This window comes from Sinocyclocheilus anshuiensis, unplaced genomic scaffold, assembly GCF_001515605.1.
Source record: "Sinocyclocheilus anshuiensis isolate Anshui unplaced genomic scaffold, SAMN03320099.WGS_v1.1 scaffold1874, whole genome shotgun sequence".
Lineage (NCBI taxonomy): Eukaryota > Metazoa > Chordata > Actinopteri > Cypriniformes > Cyprinidae > Sinocyclocheilus > Sinocyclocheilus anshuiensis.
The window spans coordinates 1,209-6,769 of NW_015546140.1; the positions used below are offsets into that span (position 1 = coordinate 1,209).

The window sequence follows — 5,561 nt, forward strand, 5'->3', positions numbered from 1 at the left end:
AGGACACCATCGCCTGCCCGCAGTCCCAGAATGTACATTCAGACTGTCTCGACTCTGTCTCTTCCTCCCTCTCCTGTGTCCACAACCACCTCCTCGATACCATCGGTAGCTGCTAGAGCTGTGAGAAACTCTTAAATTAAATCACTACAAATCATTATATCTGCACTGTTGTTTACTTCACTGGTTTGCACTCTATCTGCCATGTGCCGTGTGCTGCTTTATATATATTTTTTTAGATATATTTTTTTAGATTTTTTTACATTTTACCTTATTTGTATATTTGTATAGCTGTATTTTATATTTAATCTGTATATCTGTATTTATGTTCTACTGTTAGTGTTATCTGTATGCACCAAGGGTCTGAGAGTAACGCAATTTCAATTCTCTGTGTGTATGTGCTGTACATGTGGAAGAATTGACAATAAAGCAGACTTGACTTGACTTGACTTGACTTTGTCTCATACGGTGTAGATGTGTAGTGGAAATACTTCAGTCATGTTCTATTAGTTCGTTGATGTAACTGTTCAATATTCATCCCATATAACAGGTCTGGCATTTAAAAAAATCAACATAACAGAAATAACACACTGTATATTACTGTTTTTTGTGTGAGCCTTGCAAGGTGTGTTGATTTTGTTATTTGTATACTTTTTACCAGCTGACCAGAATCTTCTACTTTTATTACTTTTTGTATTTTGTTTATTTATTTTATATTTGTATTTTATATATATTTCTTCAATTTCTTTGTATCTATGATATGCTTACTGTGTGTGTGAGAGAGAGAAAGAGAGAGAATTAAGATGTATGTTTTGTAATAAATTTGTAATATATTTGAACAGCAAGGCCTTTATCTTTATTTATTTAACAGTCACTCAGAGAAAACAATTACAAACTTTCAATTCTAATTCCTTTCATTTTTAAATTATTAATTGAAGTATATAAAGTATTAATAAATTGGGTATTTTTTCTCAAGCAATGTAAAACACATACATAAATACATACAAACAATACATATGAATACTTTTTATAAATTTTTGTCAAAACAAAACATACATGTGTAGGTGTCCGCTAGTGCAACTAATTGATAGAAATGTTTCTTGCATTGCTATGTAAATTAGGTTAATTATTATCTATATCATTGTTACATAAGTATGTTCACTTATGTACACTAAGTACATATATTTGACTGTATGACATTCGTAATAAGCCATTGTCCTATTTGTATCAATTAATAAGTGATTAATTAAATGATTCGTAATATTTCAGTTAGAGTTTTTGGTTAGAGATGCCTGCTCCAGTCGGGGATCGAACCGGCAACCTTTGGATCCACAGCGCCCCATGCAATATTACAGCAAAGTGTTATCTATGGACATATTTCTCAAACTAATAATGTAATATATGCGTCCTGTAGCTTCTGACGGGCAGCATAGTCAATATTAACTCCCATTTCACTTCATTTTTTCTCAATTTCTCAATTTTTCTCTATTTTTCCTGCTTCACCCTTCTTCTCCTTCTTCCCCCCCCTTATACAGACTATTATTCCCTTTTCTCAATTTTTCCTGCTTCACCCTTCTTCTCTTTCTTCCCCCCCTTATACAGACTATTGTTCCCCAGCTTTGGCGCAATGGATAAGGAGTCTGACTATGGATCAGAAGATTCTAGGTTTGACTCCTGGCTGGCTTGCCCTGTGTTTACTTTTCTCAGGCTGTTTTTGTAGTTTTTTTTTTTTTTCGAAAAGTCCAGAAGAAGAGACAAATCTCCAAGCATGCATCTTTTATTCCACAAAAGGCGTATGTTGCACACCCGTTCTAATGTCTACGGGAGATGCGCACATGCTTCGTGATTGCCAATCGTCCCACAAGCACTCCGACAAGCTCGGCGATTAACGTGGAAATAAGCTCCAGACTGGCAGTCATTTGATTCTTGAATGAACAACTTCATCGCTACTTTGTAACTGCTTCACTACTTTGCAGGGTGTAATGCCATGTGGTTTTGATGTCATGGGCTTGCCATTTTGTAGCCTTATTCCTAACTGCCACCTGGACATTGAGAAAAAGTTGTGAACTAAATTAAACTGAACGAGTGAATAATCCGCAACTTATCTGATTAAAAATGTGTCCCTTTCATTGTTAATCTCAGAATTTGTCATTTTTGTCCCTTGACAGACCGACGATAGGTGGTTTTTCCTCTAGAGAACGGTTACCATGCGTGTTTTCGAATGCATGAAGTGGGTATTTTCTCCTGGACAAGACTTGATTTACCAGTTTGAGGTATCTATTCAGCAATCACAGGAATATGGCAAAAAAACAGAATCCCCTGGGTGAGTCAAGCAACAGATCCCTTGAATGCATGCACCACGATTTAATTCAGTAAACGATCCCTTCGGATAATTCTTGTTTTGCAAAATTATTTTCACATTGTTAAAGTCACACACCAAACCTCATAGGCCACTACATAACCCTGCCCCCACACTGGCCACACATATGGAAAGTGGCCCACAAGCCTTTGTCCAATTCAAGGCAATTCCCATATGGTCTAGCGGTTAGGATTCCTGGTTTTCACCCAGACAGCCCGGGTTTGACTCCTGGTATGGGAAGGTGGGCTCCTTTTTGCTTCCCTCCTCAAACAGCCAGCACGTCTTCCTGCACGAGACGTGTTTTTTGGCCAGCAGTAGAGCTACAAAACCCTAATAGGTTGAGGTTCTGTTTCAAGCAGAGAGCCTTCGATAGCTTAGCTGGTAGAGCGGAGGACGGTAGGTAGGAGTGTTGACAATCCTTAGGTCGCTGGTTCGACTCCGGCTCGAAGGAGGTCTATTTTCAAATGCCCACCTTTTTTCTTGTTTGGCTGGGTTTCTCACAGCTGCAAGCAGAGCTTCACTTCACAGTCCACCGTTGGAAGGTAAAAGATCATTCCCTGACCAGGAATGGAACCCGGTCCGCGGCAGTGAGAGCAACGAATCCTAACCACTAGACCACCAGGGAAGGGTGGTTTGGTTACTCTCCTGATAGTAGCATGAGAATAATTAGACAGCAATTCTGACCTTTGTCACGTCGAAAACCAACAAGTCTGGTGCAATCGCGAGGCATTTCTGTAGGTGGACCAGTGGTGCAATGGATAAAGCGTCTGACTATGGATCAGAAGATTCTAGGTTCAACTCCTCGCTGGCTCGCTCTGTGTTTACTTTTCTCAGGCTGATTTTGTAGCTGTTTTTTTTTTTCCGAAAAGTCCAGAAGAAGAGACAAATCTCCAAGCATGCATCTTTTATTCCACAAAAGGCGTATGTTGCACACCCGTTCTAATGTCTACGGGAGATGCGCACATGCTTCGTGATTGCCAATCGTCCCACAAGCACTCCGACAAGCTCGGCGATTAACGTGGAAATAAGCTCCAGACTGGCAGTCATTTGATTCTTGAATGAACAACTTGATCGCTACTTTGTAACTGGTTCACTACTTTGCAGGGTGTAATGCCATGTGGTTTTGATGTCATGGGCTTGCCATTTTGTAGCCTTATTCCTAACTGCCACCTGGACATTGAGAAAAAGTTGTGAACTAAATTAAACTGAACGAGCGAATAATCCGCAGCTTATCCGATTAAAAATGTCTCCCTTTCATTGTTAATCTCAGAATTTGTCATTTTTGTACCTTGACAGACCGAAGATAGGCGGTTTTTACTCTAGAGAACGGTTAGCATGCGTTTTTTTCGTGTGCATGAAGTGGGTATATTCTCCTGGACAAGACTTGATTTACCAGTTTGAGGTATCTATTCAGCAATCACAAGAATATGCCAAAAAAACTGAATCCCCTGGGTCAGTCAAGCAACAGATCCCTTGAATGCATGCATCACGATTTAATTCAGTAAACGATCCCTTCGGATAATTCTTGTTTTGCAAAATTATTCTCACATTGTTAAAGTCACACACCAAAACCCATAGGCCACTACAAAACCCTGCCCCCACACTGGCCACACGTATGGAAAGTGGCCAACAAGTCTGTGGCCGGTTCAAGGCAGTTCCCTTATGGTCTAGCAGTTAGGATTCCTGATTTTCACCCAGGGGGCCCGGGTTCAACTCCCGGTATGGGAAGTTGGGCTCCTTTTTGCTTCCCTCCTCAAAAAAAGCCAGCACGTCTTCCTGCACCAGACGTGATTTTTGGCCAACATTAGAGCTACAGAACCCTGATAGATTGAGGTTCAGACCAGCACCCCACGCCTTCGATAGCTCAGCTGCTAGAGTGGAGGAAGGTAGGTAGAAGTGTTGGCAATCATTAGGACGCTGGTTTGACTCCGGCTCGAAGGAGTTCTGTTTTCAAGCACACACCTTTTTTTTGTTTGGGTGAGTTTCTCGCAGCAGCAAGCAGAGATTCAATTGACAGTCCACCGTTGGGAGGCAAAAGAGCATTCCCTGACCGGGAATCGAACCCAGGCCGCGGCGGTGAGAGCACCAAATCCTAACCACTAGACCACCAGGGAAGGGCTGGGGAGGTGGTGAGCTGGTGGGCTTGTGGGCTGCACTCCTGATAACAGCATGCGAGTAAGCAGACAGCAATTCTGGCCTCTGTCATGTTAAAAATCAACAAGTCTGGTGCAATCTAGAGGCACTTTTGTCAGTGGGCAAGTGGCGCAATGAATAACGCATCTGACTATGGATCAGAAGAATCTAGGTCTGACTCCTGGCTGGCTCGCTCTGTATTTACTTTTCTAAAGCTGTTTTTTAATTGTTTTTTTTTGTAAGTTTTGTAAATTTTTGATAGTAAGTTTGTCAATGATTTCAATAAAAGCTTGCTGACAAGTAGCTGTCCAACGCTGTTTGAATGGCTCTCTTGGGTTCAAGTATTGACCTTTCATCTCTTGAGTCTTCATTGATTTGCGAAGCGGAGGGTATCCAGAGGTGAGATTTTTAAGGGGTTTTACTATTTTGGAAAAGGCTTTGATAAATCTCCTGTAATACCCTGCAAAACCAAGGAAGGAACTAAGTTCCTTTAAGTTCGTTGGACTTGGCCAAGTTTTTAGGGCCTTGAACTTATTAGGATCCATCTCAACACCGTTTGCAGACACAATGTGCCCTAGATACCTCACCGATGTCTGGAAAAATTTTAATTTTTCCGGTGACAACTTGAGACTGTAGTCTTTCAAACGTTGAAGAACTCGCAAGAGCCTATCCTCGTGCTCTTCTAATGTTGCTGAAAAGACTATGAGATCATCTATAAAGACTAGAACCTCTTTCAGATTGATGTCCCCCATGCAACGTTCCATCAGACGCTGGAACGTGCTGGGGGCATTCGATTAAATTCACAGAACCCCAGGGGACAAACAAAAGCAGTCTTTGGCTTATCACTCTCCTCTACCTCAATTCTGTCAGGACCACTATTGTCAAAGATGACTGACAATCAGCATACAGTTTGGATTGGCGGTATGGTTCTGTTCTGGGCAAGAATTCCCTGCGCATCCATGCAGCCTAGCATGGATAAGAGCAGGGAGAGCAGTGGTAACCCCCTGGGGTAAACAAAACTGAGCCAACAAGTATTACAGATATCATTAAAGTTCAAAACTTTAATGTACAC

The 5,561-nt window shown here is 41.3% G+C and overlaps 3 non-coding genes across 3 annotated transcripts; 2 read left to right on the plus strand and 1 right to left on the minus strand.

The window, feature by feature from the left end:
- The first annotated feature begins 2,719 nt into the window (after positions 1-2,719).
- Positions 2,720-2,807, plus strand: trnay-gua (transfer RNA tyrosine (anticodon GUA)). The gene is given in 2 exon segments: positions 2,720-2,756; positions 2,772-2,807. It is a non-coding gene; the product is annotated as a tRNA-Tyr (tRNA).
- Positions 2,808-4,012: 1,205 nt separating this feature from the next.
- trnae-uuc (transfer RNA glutamic acid (anticodon UUC)) lies at positions 4,013-4,084 on the plus strand. Its single transcript has one exon. It is a non-coding gene; the product is annotated as a tRNA-Glu (tRNA).
- A 314-nt stretch (positions 4,085-4,398) lies between these two features.
- On the minus strand, positions 4,399-4,470 carry trnae-cuc (transfer RNA glutamic acid (anticodon CUC)). The gene has a single exon. It is a non-coding gene; the product is annotated as a tRNA-Glu (tRNA).
- Between the last annotated feature and the right edge of the window lie 1,091 nt (positions 4,471-5,561).